This window comes from Cydia amplana, chromosome 19, assembly GCF_948474715.1.
Source record: "Cydia amplana chromosome 19, ilCydAmpl1.1, whole genome shotgun sequence".
Lineage (NCBI taxonomy): Eukaryota > Metazoa > Arthropoda > Insecta > Lepidoptera > Tortricidae > Cydia > Cydia amplana.
Genome location: NC_086087.1, coordinates 4,594,828 through 4,613,212, shown reverse-complemented (window position 1 = coordinate 4,613,212; position 18,385 = coordinate 4,594,828). Strand labels below are relative to the sequence as shown.

Genomic DNA, 18,385 nt, shown 5'->3' with positions numbered 1-18,385 from the left:
GATCACAACATTAGTAGTAATCCTGACTTTGCATAACTTGTGACAGATTTATTTTTTGTTAGTATGTTAATTTAAATTGTATATGTAACGCAATTTACTTTGAAATGCAAACTTACAATTCACAGATATCATCAAGATTTTATACAAAAGTGTCCGTATACAACCCCATGTCAAGGTCTGTATTATTTCAAGTCGAATTGAACCTCAGGACTGCAACGTGCGTAGGTAGGTCGTATACCCGAGATAGCTTTCGTATGTGGTTTGCAGCTGACTTTTATCTGATTGTCAAAGCATGTTTATAAATAAAGAAACGGAACTGCATTGGTTGTCAAACCTTACATTTCGCAAAAAAAAAATCTTATAAATATTTCTGACCAAAATTGTAATATTGTAAAATCAGAGTCTACCGCCAAGTACTTCTAATAGGAAATACTATGGTTCGCTCATTTGTTTCTTGCGTAGAAAATGTATGTCGTAGAACTTTATATGTAGTTTAAAAAACAAACCTAAATATAGTAGATAATTCTCGATCCTAATATAATTATGCATGTGCGGTGACTGGTCAACCGTGACCGAGAGAAATACTACTTAGTAGTACTTTAGTACTTGTCTTACGTTTACTTTACTGCAGGATGTCTTAGTACCTAATACCTTCACCGCCACAGATGTTAGCCTCAACCTAATACTATAATTAAGTAGGCATTTGCTCTATACCAGCTGTCGGCAACCCGCGGCTCGCGGGCCGCAACCTGTCACTTGCGGCCCGCGAGCCTCCCTGGCTATTTTGTATGTAATATCAGGCGTGTCACATTCCGCGATTTCGTCGGTTTGCTACAGGTAGCTAAAAGTACATCCGTTCGGCCCCAATTTTGGGGAAAGCCATAAGCCGCGCGTGGCGCTGTCGCCATCTAGCGGCCATATCTGTGCTGATCGTAACAGACGCGTTTTGTTAGAGAGTGAGTCTTCTGTACTTAGTACTATTATTTATCCTGTGGTAATATTGACAAACGACAATGTCTGATAAAGTCATAAATATTAACAAAGTGCGGCCCGCGTCAACTTCGTTAACTACTATGTGGCCCTTGGCTGCTAAAAAGTTGCCGACCGCTGCTCTATACGCTTAAGGCAAAATCAAGTTCAGAGTACCAATGCGAGTAGAAAATTGACTGGCACTGGCACGTGACAGTGGAAGCTGTGATTATAGGCTTTAAATATAAGGGCGACAGTTGCTCGGCAAATTCCTATCAAAAAAGCTATCGTTAGATTCCAATCGTGGCAGTAATCAGAGTAGTAAGTCAAAGTGATACGTTCAAATACATATTATGGGTTATTACTGAGAAAATATATGAATTTGATAAGATAATAGTTGAGTGTGGTTCTTTTTTGTCGTCTATTAAATAAAATAAAAGCACTCTTATAAATAATTGCTTGTAGATGTCGGCGGCAGATCGTAAAATCGGGCATATCGAGATATTCCTAGGCATATCATGAAACGCCGCCATTTCATGATCTGACTAAGATTAACCCAGGCGTAGCACGATCTGCCTATAAAAGAGGCGGGCAGATCGGTCAGACCAATGTATTCGTTGATATTCCTAGCTTCATACCAGGCGCATCGTAAAATAATTGATGAGATATTCCTAGGCATATCATGAAACGCCGCCATTACATGATCTGACTAAAATTAACTCAGGCATATCACGATCTGTCTTATAAAAGATTCGACAGATCGATGGGAGCAATGTATGTATTCGTCGAATTCCTAGCTTCATTCATACCGATCGCATCGTAAAATAATTGCATTTTTTGCCACTGGTGGCGGCATTCTATATGGCGCTGCGTCCGAGTCCAGTGTTGCCAGATCGTACCTTTTAATACAAGTTTACGTTCCTTTTGAGCCTTGAGGTTTGCTCGATATGGCTGGTGGTCGCTAGGCAGATCAGGAAATGCCGACGTTTCATGATCTGCCTAGGAATATCACCCATTGAGGTTTGCACGATATGGCTGGTCGTCGCTAGGCAGATCATGAAATGCCGGCGTTTCATGATTTGCCTAGGAATATCACCCCTTGAGGTTTGCACGATATGGCTGGTCGTCGCTAGGTAGATCATGAAATGCCGGCGTTTCATGATCTGCCTAGGAATATCACCCCTTGAGGTTTGCACGATATGGCTGGTGGTCGCTAGGCAGTTCATGAAATGCCGGCGTTTCATGATCTGCCTAGGAATATCACCCCTTGAGATTTGCACGATATGGCTGATGGTCGCGCTAGGCAGATCATGAAATACCGGCGTTTCATGATCTGCCTAGGAATATCAGCCCTTGAGGTTTGCACGATATGGCTGGTCGTCGCTAGGCAGATCATGAAATGCCGGCGTTTCATGATCTGCCTAGGAATATCACCCATTGAGGTTTGCACGATATGGCTGGTGGTCGCACTAGGCAGATCATGAAATGCCGGCGTTTCATGATCTGCCTAGGAATATCGCCCCTTGAGTTTGCACGATATGGCTGATGGTCGCGCTAGGCAGATCATGAAATGCCGGCGTTTCATGATATCCCTAGCTAGGAATATCACATCCTACTTATTTGATATGCCTAAACGTCGCTAGGCAAATCGTCAAACGTTGATGTTTGAACGATATGGCTGGTAGTCGCTAGTTAGATCATGAAATGGCGGCATTTCATGGTATGCCTAGGAATATCTCGATATGGCCGATTTTACGATCTGCCTCCGACATAGATATACACGCTCTCTTTGACTTTCTTGACCTTTCTTCACTGAGTCAAAACGCGTGTTAATTCGTATTTTACGCATATCAATGGTAATTCGTTTAGGCAGTTTTTTATTTATAACTTTAGTTGTAGTTTTTAATTTTGACTTTAAGGCTTTATTTATTGAATACATTTTATATGGTAATGCGTGGTTTATCATACAAAATATTTAAATGAACGCCCAGATAAATGACAAGAAGACCGACGTGTGCTTTTTATTTAGATTTAATTAACCTGTCAAATCCCACGCAAATCCCACGATGTGACGTCACCATAAGCGTTCTGGCTCATATATGAGCCGTGGGTTAATAAGATAGATAAGGCAGTCACACAATAAGAAAGACTGTGATGGTAATAACGGATGTTTTGGAACAGTTTTATAAAAACGAAGAATACGATCATATGTATAAGAACAGAATTGGGAAATCATTTCCCAGCATTCTAAGAAGGGTTAGACAACTAACGATCGTGTCACATGGCTCTAAGTAATGTAGTGAACATGCGTATTATGGCGTAAATCGACACTTGATTGTCGTTGTCATTACGCAGTCAGACAAATTGGATAATCAATCACAGACAATATTAGTGGAATAGTTAACGTTATAAATAACAGAAATTTTCTGCTTGTCATACTGTTTAATAATTACATAACAATTGTAAACAAAAACCAGAATTCTAAATGATGACAACAAGCGAATGAATTCTAATTTGTGTGTAAAAAGCGGTTCGTATCGCACACAGCTCTCTACAAATATCTAAATTCAACACCCGCTTCGTGATAGAACGGTGACCATTATTTGAACTTTTCTAAAGTGCGTGATCTTGACATTCGGTCGCAAATAGGTATGTTCAGAAGAAGGTATCCCACTTTATCAAGTGACAATCATTTTGCTTGCTAACTAATTTATATCTTGTATACGCAGAGTGATTTTTCTTATCTGACTTATCTCGTTCCGATCAACAGCAATTTTGGCAAATTTTATACGAAATAAAACTATTAAAACGGATTATATCGCGTATATTGAATATATATATAATCCGTTTTAATAGTTTTTATTTCATGAGTAACTATCACGGTAACCAAAGACAATATCATTTTTATACGTTTGTCTATTTTATGTAGGATAAATATATAATAATGAACTCGAACTATGACTTTTTTCTTCGGGTAATTTTTTATGAAATTTATATACTTACAGTGTGACATTTTCATCGCTCATATAAGTTACTTTACAAAACCTACTTTCAATTAAAATACATGACATTATACTATACGTGACACCGTTTGCTGCTAAACTAAAGAAAAGTAAGCTACCGGCCTAGCCAAGGTGACAATCGCTATCGCTACGACAGCGAAACACTTTGTGTCTCTATATCACTCTTCCATATTAGTGCGACAGTGACAGTTGCGTTTCGATCGCTACAGAGCGTAAGCATGCAGCATTAGCATGTTGGCTACGCGGCCTAGTCTGAATTTTGCTAAGTGGTTGACAATTGCGGGGGAAATAACTTTCCCGAAAGAACTGGGCTGTGTCCATAATCAAGTAAAGTCTGCAAATACTGCGATACGGAAGGAACTATAATTAGGTACAGTACACTTATTATAGATCAACAGTAGACATTCAATCGTCAAGAAAAAAAAGCGCTGGTGGCCTAGCGGTAAGAGCGTGCGACTTGCAATCCTGAGGTCGCGGGTTCGAAGTGTTCGAACCCCGGCTCGTACCAATGAGTTTTTCGGAACTTATGTACGAAATATCATTTGATATTTACCATTCGCTTTTCGGTGAAGGAAAACCGTGAGGATACCGGACTAATCCCAATACGGGCCTAGTTTACCCTCTGGGTTGGAAGGTCAGATGGCAGTGGATTTCGTAAAAACTAGTGCCCACCCCAATTACTGGGATTAGTTGCCAAGCGGACCCCAGGCTCCCATGAGCCGTGGCAAAATGCCGGGACAACGCGAGGAAGATGATGATGATTCAATAGTTCGGGTGTGTTCGGGTCGTTACTGCTTGAGAGTGTGTCATCGCGGTATTTGGATAGGGACAACATGATCTAAACCTTTCGCTGTCAAACATCGATTTTGTTAGACAGTGACAATTCTGTCATATATGCTTTTTTTATAAGTACAGATGTGGTGAATAATCTTTTCCCACTCGTATTTTCTTGGAAACGTTCAAATCTGTCATAGCAATAGACTTACATGCACGATCTAGGTTAGAGATCTGTAACTTTACACGGAAATAGCTGGCAACCAGTTAGAAAACCGATACCGTAAAGTAGGAGTGGTTAACTACATCTATTTTAGTTCTAACTATTAATTTGTCCGACGATGCCAAGGTGACGTTATTACGTTTCACTTGTACGCTCTTTAACTAATGGTGGCATTCAATGTAAAGCGTGAAGACAAAAACATCCAGAAGGCGAAGACTTGACCATTTTCACGGTTCCCATACGATGATGATTCACCAGACGGGTAATACCATGACAGAATGTTTCTTTTCAGCAAAACTAGATGTAAACATTATTGATCAATCACGATCATGAAACATAATTTCAATTCTGGATTAAGTAATTGAGTTAAGAATTTTTTTTAATTGACCTAATTAAGATAATTTTATGTAGAAAGACAGATTTCAGGCTTCTTTCGCGTATTTCTACAGAGTTATTTTTAAGAAGTAGAGTAAGTATTAACTTACCGTAAAGTGTAAACATATGGGTGCATATAACTTACTCAAAAATATGTCCCATTAGTTCTTAATTCGCTGATATGAGAGCTATGGGACATATTTTTGAGTATGATGTTAGCACCCATATTTTTACACTTGACTGTACGAGCCAATTACCGGGTGCAACGACCATATTTCATATTAGCTCTCGCCGAAAACCTCCCATAATAGGTTAACCTTTATAATGTTCGCTCCGTACACGCGAAAGAAAGCAGAAATTAGGCGGTGGGTGAAAACGCTACGGAGAAAACCGCAGTGCGTTCTCTATTAGCGAAGTACGAAAAACATAAGCGACGACGCACATTGTGGAGAAAAGCGTAAAATTGCATGGGACTATATTTTCATTTTATTTTTACAGCTGTCAACAGTGTCAACTGAGATGGCTATATGTCTCATAACCTAAAGGGCGGCGACAGTCATGCGCAGAGCAAATAACTTTTAGCAAAACAGAATCGACTTCAAAAACAGAGAGAACATGCAAAAATCGCTATAAGTGCGCCTGGTTGACTTTAATTTTTGTTTATCTTATACTAGCTGTTGCCCGCGACTTCGTACGCGTGGATTTGTATATTGGTGGTTATAAATTCTACATTAGCTTAGAACATTATGCAGCAAAAGATAGCAGTAGGGACGGTTAATCATTTGTTAATTATTATACAACGCATGAGATTTGTCTTTCACAACCTGGCTACGAAGTTTCAAGCCCCTAACTGAATAAAATTGTTCTCGATAATCTCGATATAATCTCTCTCAACCCCCAGAAGATTTTCAAGTCCACTATTTAATAAAACCTACTACCTAACTACCTATTTACGAAGTTTGAAGTTCCTATAGCTTTAAATAAAATTTGAACCCTCTACCAACTCTCAACCCCTATTTAAACTTTTAGGGGATGAATTTTTAAAAACGCTGAAATTACTTTTCTTGTATTGTAATAATATGCCTTTATACAACGATTCAAGTCCCGCACTCCGATAAATATTTGGGTTCCTTACAAATTTTCGACCCCCTTCACCACCTTGGGGGATGAATTATCAAAAACTCTGAAATTAGTTTTCTTTTCTCTTAATAAAATACCTTTTTACGAAGCTTCAAGTTCCTAGCTTTAAATAAAATTATAACCTATAAAATCTTTCAACCCCTTTTTATTATTAACCCTGTTATGGGATGAATTTTTAAAAACGCTGAAATAAGTTTTCTTGTGTTCTAATACTATGGCTTTATACAAAGATTTAAGTCTCGCACTCTCAAAAATATTTGATCTCCATACAAACTTTCAACCCCTTTTTCACCTCCTCGGGGGATGAATTTTTAAAAACGCTGAATAGTTTTTTTTTGTTTTTTAATAAAATACCTTTTACGAAGTTTCAAGTTCCTAGCTTTAAATAAAATTTGAACCCTATACAAACTTTCAACCCCTTTTGGACCCTTATAGGATATGAATTTTTAAAAACGCTGAAATTACTTTTCTCGTATTCTAATAATATGTCATTATACAAAGATTCAAGTCCCGTACTTACAAAAAATATTGACCTCCATACAAATTTTCAACCCCTTTTTCACCACCTTAAATGTTGAATTTTGAAAAACGCTAACAATAGTTTTCTTCTCTCTTAATGAAATAACTTTTTACGAAGTTACAAATTCGTAGGTTAAAATAAAATATAAACCCTATACAATGTTTCAACCCCTTTTTAACCTTTTTAAGGGATGAATTTTTGAAAACGCTGAAATTACTTTTCTTGAGAATTAATAATATGGCTTTATACAAAGATTCAAGTCCCGCAATCTAAAAAAATATTTGATCTCCGTACAAACTTTCAACCCCTTTTTCACCAACTCGGGGGATGATTTTTTAAAAACACTGAAATTTGTTTTGTTGTTTTTTAATTTAATACCTTTTTGCGAAGTTTCAAGGTCTTAGCTTAAAATAAAATTTGCACCCCAAGACAAAGTTTCATACCCTTTTTTACCCCCTTAGGGGTTGAATTTCCTAAAACGTCACAATTCCTTTTTTTTGCAATCGGCTATTATGCCTTTCTAAAAACTTTCAAAGCATTTGTAATGGATTCAAACTTTCAACCCCTTTTTAACCCTGTTAGGGGATGAATTTTCAAAAACGCTGAAATTACTTTTTCTGTCTTATAATAATATACCCATATACAAAGTTTAAAGTCACACACTCACAAAAATATTTGATCTCCATACAAACTTTCAACCCCTTTTTCACCACCTTGGGGGATGAATTTTCGAAAACGCTGAAATTAGTTTTCTTATTTTTTAATATAATACATTTTTACAAAGTTTCAAATTCCTAGCTTAAAATAAATCTTGAACCCCATACAACCTTTCATCCCCTTTTTAACCCTTTTAAGGGATGAATTTTTAAAAACGCTTAAATTACTTTTCTTGAGTTTTAATAATATGGCTTTATACAAAGACTCAAGTCCCGCACTCTCAATAATATTTGATCTCCGTGCAAACTTTCAACCCCTTTTCACCACCTCGGGGGATGAATTTTTAAAAACGCTGAAATTAGTTTTCTTGTTTTTTAATTTAATACCTTTTTGGAAAGTTTCAAGGTCCTAGCTTAAAATAAAATTTGCACCCCAAGACAAAGTTTCATCCCCTTTTTTACCCTCTTAGGGGTTGAATTTCCTAAAATGTCGCAATTATTTTTTTTTTGTAATCGGCTATTATGCCTTTCTAAGAAGTTTCAAAGCATTTGTAATGAATTCAAACTTTCAACCCCTTTTTAACCCTGTTAGGGGATGAATTTTCAAAAACGCTGAAATTACTTTTTCTGTCTTATAATAATATACCCATATACAAAGTTTAAAGTCACACACTCACAAAAATATTTGATCTCCATACAAACTTTCAATCCCTTTTTCACCACCTTGGGGCATTGAATTTTCGAAAACGCTGAAATTAGTTTTCTTATTTTTTAATATAATACATTTTTACAAAGTTTCAAATTCCTAGCTTAAAATAAATCTTGAACCCCATACAACCTTTCATCCCCTTTTTAACCCTTTTAAGGGATGAATTTTTAAAAACGCTGAAATTACTTTTCTTGAGTTTTAATAATATGGCTTTATACAATGACTCAAGTCCCGCACTCTCAATAATATTTGATCTCCGTACAAACTTTCAACCCCTTTTTCACCACCTCGGGGGATGAATTTTGAAAAACGCTGAAATTAGTTTTCTTGTTTTTTAATTTAATACCTTTTTGCAAAGTTTCAAGGTCCTAGCTTAAAATAAAATTTGCACCCCAAGACAAAGTTTCATCCCCTTTTTTACCCCCTTAGGGCTTGAATTTCCTAAAACGGCGCAATTGCTTTTTTTGTAATCGGCTATTATGCCTTTCTAAGAAGTTTCAAAGCATTTGTAATGGATTCAAACTTTCAACCCCTTTTTAACCCTGTTAGGGGATGAATTTTCAAAAACGCTGAAATTACTTTTCCTGTCTTATAATAATATATCCCTATACAAAGTTTGAAGTCACACACTCACAAAAATATTTCATCTCCATACAAACTTTCAACCCCTTTTTCACCACCTTGGGGGATGAATTTTCGAAAACGCTGAAATTAGTTTTCTTGTTTTTTAATATAATACATTTTCACAAAGTTTCAAATTTCTAGCTTAAACTAAAACTTGAACCCCATACAACCTTTCATCCCCTTTTTAACCCCCTTAGGGGTTGAATTTTTCAAAATCGCTTCTTATCTCTTGTACACTTTACAAATGCAACCTAGTGTGCAAATTTCAACTTTCTAGCTTTTGTAGTTTCGGCTCTGCGTTGATGAATCAGTCAGTCAGTCAGTCAGTCAGTCAGTCAGTCAGGACACTTGCATTTATATATATAGATTTAAGAAAAGAGCTTGCTAACAAACGAACAGAAAGACAAACAGGCGAAGGCTTTTTAATAGGGTTCTGTTGTGGGGTTCCGTTTGGTACTCGGAACGCTAAAACGATAGTATTTTTTCCATAGCTTGGGAAAAATACCGAGAATATGTTTTGAGTTGACAGCTCTCACCGTACCCAAGGCATAAAAAATACTATAAAGCATAGAACATACTAGATCGCAACGTGTCACCCCGTAGTACGCAGCATGCATTACCGCTATTTGATTGTCATGCGCAAGGGTTTGCCTTGACATTTACTGTCTTATTGACAGTCAATATTATGTGATGTGATGTGTTGTCTAAAATATAATATCGCAATAGGTTCGTACTATTGTCCTACAGACTGATTGAGGTTATACTTATTAGTATAACCTTAATAAAATAACTATAGATACGAGTATTTTATTAAACAACGAATCATCTTTACTAAGGTCTTATGACTTCGATAAAGCATGACAAATACGTGATTTACTGAATTGGAAATCAACAAAGTCATATGAGATGATTTCCAGATCGGTCAAATATTACCAGGATGAAACTACTTAATTTCATTATGGTTAATAATACTAGTGAATAACGCGGGCTACCGTTTTAAAAGTAACCGTTAATGATTTCAGTATCCATTTAGGTGAAAAACCTAAGAAAGTGTATTGTCTAATCTAATAACTACACCCAACGAAATATCCGCCCGGAACGAAGCAAACATTGCTATGTATAATTTAATTCATAAAGCTAATATTGTTTGCTAATGTGGTTTTTGTACCTAATTCTGTTGTTTTCGAGATTCTTGGCCTGGCTGGCCTTTCAATCTCGTACTAAAGAGTCGTTCAATAGCGAAGCTTGTTTCATATTTTATGGACATGTACAGTCGCCATCAAATACGTCGGAGCGGCCAAGGCGCTCACAAATATCTGAACACGCCTCTATTGTCAGGGCGTTAGAGTGCGTGTTCAGATATTGCGAACACCTCGGCCGCTCCGATATATCTGATGGCGACTGTACATAAATTTATAACTCGCCTTATTACCTATCCACATCTTTCCTAGTGAAACTCGGTCTAGATAGTAATAAAGATATAAGTTTATTGCGACATGCAAGGTACGTTAAACCGCAAAGGAAAGGTACTTAAATACGCTTACGTTGGCACACTGTTGCGGCCTCTGACCCGCAATGTACTTATACACGTACACTGCTGTGTTAAACTTAGAAAACATGATTAATAAATCGAGTTTAATAAACGTATATATAAGCCACGTTAACCTTAATAGTTAGGTACATGTCGCATTTTCAATAGGGAAGTCTATTAGTCGGCCACGAACGGGCCCTGACGGTTTATCATATGGTTATATTTCATTTCTTCTACGCTACGGGATTATCATGTGGGGACACTTGACATCATCATCTTCCTTACGTTGTCTCGGTTTTTTGCCACGGATCATTGACGCCTGAGGTCCGCTTCTCAATTAATCCCAAGAATTGGAATACGCACTAGTTTTTACGAAAGCGAATGCCATCTGACCTTCCTACCCAGAGGGTAATAGGCCTCAATTGGACTTTTCACCTAAAAGCGATTGGTAAATGCCCAATGATATTTTATTCATCCCGTCCCGAAAACTCATTGGTACGGGCCGGTGTTTGAACCCGCGACCTCCGTATTGACAATCGCACGCCATTGCCGCTAGGCTACCACGCTCTTAGAGTTAATTAAATAAACATGCATATGGGTTGTAAAACATATCAAATAAAACGGTCACGAATTACTGCAGTCACGATGACCCTCATCAAAGTGACAACAGCGCCAAAACGGCCCAGTCCGTCCCTCTAATTACCTTAACGGAGATAATTACAGTAATGTTTGACAGCATTTAATATTTATAGTGTAGTATAACCTAACCAGTTACTTTCCGTTGAGAAAATTAGAGATTCGCCACGCTTGTTACACTGTCGTTTAACGCACACTCCATATTATTATATATGTAGTAAAAGGTTGTATTAAATGACAAAATTGTTACAAATAATTACCGCAATTTTCTTTTTTCATAAGCCATTTCTAGGACAATTTCCTAGGATTACATCACATTCGTGATAACCTTTTTGGTTATTTAATATTTCACTTATTTTTACCGACGCGGGTTGTTGGGTTTCACTTTGGAATTTGTCGTAAGTTTATAGTCAGTTTAGGTATATGCGAGAGAGAAATAAGCTAAAAAAACAACGGGTTGCACTCCGGGAGTGCCGCCAAAAGTGAAAACTCAATGACTAGTGCAAAATGTCTGCAGCACTATGTATAATTGAGGTTAACACCATCTAGCGTTATTTCTTCGCATTACTTGAAACCCCTAAGCACATCACTGTTAGTACTTGAGTTATATTAATACCAGTTAGAGGGAAGATCCCAATACAAAATTACAAAAATTACGAATTGGGGCCCTGAGGAAATGGGCCCGATGAAGAGACCCATCTTGTAAGCTAAGATAATAAATCAAACTTTAGGTAGCACAATCAATCTGTGCTACCAGAATTTAATTTAATCAAGAGATTAACAAAAGAATAAAGGTTAATACAAAGTCATTATATCGCATTTGTTTAAGGAAAAATAAATTGGAACGTCAATCATTTTTAACTTTCCATGGAAATAATCTGCGTACCAGGACTTCAGAAAATAGAAAAAGCTATCAATTTTATTGACTGTTTGAACTTAGCAGAACAAGAAACTGATTGCTAAACAAGTACAAACGACGTCGTGAGGAAAACATCATTCTTCCAGTCAAATCACTATATTCAATAGTCACTTACATTTATTGTCTTCGCTTATAGGTAGTAGGAAAAGCCTCAAGTTGGGCGTAAATAGAATTATGGATAAGGCCATTCCATAATATTAAAAGCAAGATTTACGATTATTGTCAGTAACATATTATTTATTTATTTTATTAGGTACAACTACAGTGTTAGTTTTCGTCTGCAACTTTCTAGGCCCATTTACAAGTCTGCTATGATAAGGAATTAAGGACATGAGCATGGTATAATAATATACTCCGCCTGGTACTCTCTTCCGAGATTCGCGAATGACCTAACTGTCACTTGCCTACGTCATCGTGCTGTTTACAGGTTCTCAAACTTTAAAATGTGGGAGAATTTTAACGGCATTCATTTTAAGTTATTCATGTAGAAACATAGTAAAATAAAACAAATCTATACTGCCCTTTTCACTCCTACTCTTACAGTTCCGAATAGAACAGCCAACCATTTTCGTAACAAAACATTAATTACCAAGCTTACGATGTGAAAAGTTTGGAAAACACTGCGACTGCTGACACTGAGCGAGAAGGAAATAACAATTAACACGCGTTCGACAAGGATGACGGTCAGGGACAACATGGCGGATTGTCAAGTGTGACAGCGCTATCCTGTGTTGCCAGTAGTGTAAACAGAATTACCCGAACGTCTGAAATTTCTTTCGTGAATCGGAAGATATTGCTAACGAATAATTAAAAATGACGTGTTATTGTAAAATTTAAGATAAAATAAATATAAATGAAAATTATAAAATTATAAAGAAATATTTTAACTTATTAACCATAGATATAATGTACCCATGTAACATGTTATGTTGAAATAAAGTGGCAATGTTATTGTGACGTAGGCAAGTGACACTCTGGGAAGAGAAGACCACGTTTTATTAGACCATGGACATGAGAAAAGTCGGAGTCATAATCATTAAAGTAAAAAAAAAAACACAAAATAAAACTTCAATCTTTGCACTATTATGTTGGGTATGATCATTGGTTCTTGCTGAAGATAAAATCAAAAGCTATTATCCACAAGTGTGCATTTGGCGTATTTTTTGCTTTCTAGGGTTCATCTGCAACAAATTATTATTGTGAAACTCATACTTCAAGATAGCTCATGGTTATTTGAAAGACAACATTTCCTACTAGTTTGCATAGTCGCAGTCTGGCTGATCATAATTTTGTCGTGATCATTTTTTTATGTATTTTAGGTACATAATTTTATATCAATTAGGAATACTAATAATGAAAACTCATTAAATTACAGAGAATATGTTTGCGTGTATATATAATTCTCTGACGATTAGGTACTTATACAAACATAAAATAAAGTGAATTCATACTTTTTTATAAAGTTCTAGTTCAACTATGTATACTTTGACTAAAACGGATCCTGAATTCTTGCTTAGGAACGATGTAAGAACGTATACGTATTTAAAAATAACTGCACTGCACAGTCCATAAATGAAAAATTGTACGCCTTACGGCACAACATAGTGATACCATGATGATGTATAAGGGACCTGCACCCCTAGCACATGATTGGCGCGACAGTATCTCGCGGCGAGATAGACTACCCGTCTTTTTCTAACTGTATTAATAAGAGGGACGGGTAGTTTATCTCGCCGCGAGATACTCTCGCGCCAATCATGTGCTAGCCCGGCAGTACTTATGTTGGACAAATAAATGCTTTTGACTTTTGATAACTTTAGCCTGTTGCGAATTTTGAAAGAAAGTGAAACAAATAATAACGATTATGATGCAAATTAAATTAAACTTAAGTTCGCGATAATCGTCATCAATGTAATACCGGGTGTTGCTTGTAGCACAAGCAAATAATTAAAACATATACTCATCAAACTACAAAACTTTTGTTAAACAAGTTTAAAAAAAAACCGGCCAAGTGCGAGTCGGACTCGCGCATGGAGGGTTCCGCACCATCAACAAAAAATAGAGCAAAACAAGCCAAAAAAACGGTCACCCATCCAAGTACTGACCCCGCCCGACGTTGCTTAACTTCGGTCAAAAATCACGTTTGTTGTATGGGAGCCCCATTTAAATCTTTATTTTATTCTGTTTTTAGTATTTGTTGTTATAGCGGCAACAGAAATACATCATCTGTGAAAATTTCAACTGTCTAGCTATCACGGTTCGTCAGATACAGCCTGGTGACAGACGGACGGACGGACGGACGGACGGACAGCGGAGTCTTAGTAATAGGGTCCCGTTTTTACCCTTTGGGTACGCAACCCTAAAAAATATGAATCCTTAACTTACTATTTTTCATACAAAATAAATATTGCCTTCAATGTACGACGTTGCTTGTCACGCCATTAACATAACAGAATTTGCAATGCATTGCATCTTAGAAAAAACTTTAAAATGTAATAAAAATCAAAAGTTATCTTTAAAAGTTGCTCAACAAATGTTTGAGGAGTATAGCCTACTGTTTAACTTATTGCTTCTATACCAGGAAACACCCTGTATATCGTACCTTCATTAAGAATATAAAATGAATAAGAAACCGGACTAGAAAGTGCAATGGATTTTAGTGCACCAATATCGTTTTGGACTTTGTGTCACTTGTCTCAAATAATATGTTTAAATGTAGGTAAATACTTAATTAGACTGTTTTGTAAGCTTTTTATTGAACTAAAGTAGTAAATAAACTGTCTATGTGTGCCAAAGTTAGTGGTTCTGAGGAACTTATTTAGTCTATACGTAGTACAGAAAAAATAAAATGACAACAACATGGCAGATTTTCAGTAATCACTACAAAGTCACTTCCCGCTGTCTGTCTGTCCCTATGTATGCTTAGATCTTTAAAACTACGCAACTGATTTTGATGCGGTTTTTTAAACAGATAGAGTGATCCAAGAGGAAGGTTTATATATTATTTGTTAACCCGTGCGAAGCCGGGGCGGGTCGCTCTTATTTATATAAACATCTCTCTTCCTCCTGTCTTCAATTTTAACATTCTTAAAATTTCTAATTGTGTTGTTACCAAATGATTCAGTAGTTCTGAATGCAATTTTCAAGATTCTAAACAAATCAGATTAACACAACCCTAATTAACAAAAATATTAAAAAATTGGTAACAAATAAGAAATCATTAAAAAGTTTAAGCATTTCTTACTATATTATTAAAAGTATTATTTACTGCATAAATGCTGTCACGTCATTATTCGAACGAATTTATTCACAATAATATGAAACTCTAGTGACTTTCGAAAAAAAAACATAAAATTTATAACACATTTAACATCATTTTTACGATCGTCTATTCAGACATTTCTAATGGCGAAACAAATTATTAAAACAGATAAAGCGATTTCTAAGCGTTATTACATCTCCATTACTCGTTCGATTCCTATAGTGATTTCCCATTGATGTCTACTGGGCAAGTCGCTTTAATTATATCATATCATATATGTAACGACTAATTATATTCTAATAGCTGTGCCTTTTACTTGACGCTATTATCTAACAAATGTAACAGATGCCGAGTGCATTTCGGAAGCGTACTTAACAAATCTGTAATTCATAAGAAATAGGTAGGTATTTGTTAATTGTAATTTGTAATGTTTGACAAATATTGCATGGGTTGTTGTTTGGGATTGATCGTAGATTTGTGAAGGGTATATAATATTAATTTATGTAGTACATATATAGTAGACATCTCACATTATATCAGAGCACCCGGCCGGTATCAACTGATCATCGGGTAAGAGTATGTTAATAAATGGTATGTGCGGAGACAGAAGAGTCGTGGTCTGGTGGAATACAAAGGAACTTATCATCATCATCTTCCTCGCGTTGTCCCGGCATTTTGCCACGGCTCATGGGAGCCTAGGGTCCGCTTGGCAACTAATCCCAGTAATTGGCGTGGGCACTAGTTTTTACGAAAGCGACTGCCATCTGACCTTCCAACCCAGAGGGTAAACTAGGCCCGTATTGGGATTAGTCCGGTTTCCTCACGATATTTTTCCTTCACCGAAAAGCGACTGGTAAATATCAAATGATATTTCGTACATAAGTTCCGAAAAACTCATTGGTAGGTACGAGCCGGGGTTCGAACCCACGACCTCCGGATTGCAAGTCGCACGCTCTTACAGCGAGGCCACCAGCGCTTGTAAAGAAATAAATAAATAGGTAATACTAATATAAAGGAGCTTATATTATACATTATATGACTCATCTCTTTCCGCACAGACTCTAACCTTGTTCGCCTAGCTAAGCTTACACCTATATACCTATATCTGTGTTTAGAATTCACGAAATACTTAATGCCGAATTACTTAAGCATAAAAGGTCAAGAACTCAATTTTAAAAATTAATTGTAAATCCTCGCCGCTGCATTTCTGCAATAATCCGACATTTAATCATACAAGTATTTTATGGCAAAGTAAGGTTTTTTAAGAGTGGTCATAATTTTAACGATTAAAGCATTAACTTAATTTATGGTAGTAAATAATTGTGGTTTGCGAAGAAGACATTAAGTTTCGTACAGACTTACGAACCAATCGTAAATTTTACATTCAAGGTTAAAGTTTGTTTTATTGTTTTTTTAGGACCCAAGCAGAATGTTTTTATTTATTCATTTAATCTTTCTTGGATAAAATAAACTTACAGCAAAAAACACAAAGTTAATGCAATGTTGCTTTCTCTACAGAAAAAAAACCTTAGATATTTTTATGACGTCAATCATGTAAATTTTTGTATCCAACGTCAATGTGGAGAATACCGGATATTTTTTTGGTTGGGAAGACCGTCATAGGGCAAGGCATAGGGTATTTGTAGGTGGTAAGTATACGTCGCTCAGACACAGTCAGAAAGGAAGAGCATCGCTCTTTCTACTCTACCGACCTTCTGTAAGTGGTGTATGTGTACAAAATAAACGCAAGAGTAAGAAGCGGAGAAAGAGCAGACGGTCTTACGTCATAGACGGTCTTCACCAGATTGACCTTAAATTGTTTTATTTTTTTCATACAAAATAAAGCTTTGTGCTTAATAAGAAATTATTTATATTGATTTCACCTGATGTCAGATAATTTAGATCACAATTAAAATCGTTTAAAATATAGGATGCGCACGAGCGTTTTTTGTGCGCCTTTAACGAGGAAAACGCGCAAGGCCTATGCCGCTTCCTCATAATTATATTAATTTAAAAAGTATTGCCGTATTGTTGTACGACAATCGACTTTTCGAGGTCTACGATACGTATAAGGTTGCAGATTGGAAGCGTAAATGCATCATCTTCGTATGATCATATGCCTACAAGGTTTAATTGCATGTAATCTGCAGACAATTTATCTCGATGGCTTGTTTTTTTTATTAAATGTCATAATATTTAACCAATATAGTTATGTTCTTTAATATTAAAGAATATTTACATCTTTTTACATGCTTTGTAATAACATCTTAATCATAGATGTTTACTGGAGTCATATTTATAGTTAAATTAATTAGGGTTCCGTACCCAAAGGGTAAAAACGGGACCCTATTACTAAGACTCCGCTGTCCGTCCGTCCGTCTGTCACCAGGCTGTATCTCACGAACCGTGATAGCTAGACAGTTGAAATTTTCACAGATGATGTATTTCTGTTGCCGCTATAACAACAAATACTAAAAACAAAATAAAATAAAGATTTAAGTGGGGCTCCCATACAACAAACGTGATTTTTGACCGAAGTTAAGCAACGTCGGGCGGGGTCAGTACTTGGATGGGTGACCGTTTTTTTGCTTGTTTTGCTCTATTTTTTGTTGATGGTGCGGAATCCTCCGTGCGCGAGTCCGACTCGCACTTGGCCGGTTTTTTAACTTACTCATCTATGTTAGGTAATGAAAGGCCGCATTATGAAAGAGCAGGTTTAGCTACCTAGGTTTCAGTTTCATGTAGCGAGGTCAGCTGTCATTTCGTATGGAACCACAAATTTTCATACAAGTATGAGTTATTGATTTTCGAAGTTAACTTTTCTACTTTATTGCGTTTTTTTTAAAAATAAGTAATCAAGCTAATCGGCAATCAACACCTTATCAAGTTAAGTGTTAATGATTAAAATATAAGCTGTCTAGAAAAGTTACAAAACGGTAAGGTAATTTAACCTTGTTATTTAACAGGTTACATATCAAAATACCGAAATTAACTAAAATTTTAACTTTTTTCGTAATTAAAATT

The 18,385-nt window shown here is 36.3% G+C and overlaps 1 protein-coding gene across 1 annotated transcript in view; it reads right to left on the bottom strand.

Moving 5' to 3' along the window:
• The window catches only part of LOC134657274 (unconventional myosin-XVIIIa), a 300,971-nt gene that overhangs the window by 93,234 nt on the left and 189,352 nt on the right, over nt 1–18,385 (bottom strand). The gene's annotated exons all lie outside the window — the stretch shown is intronic.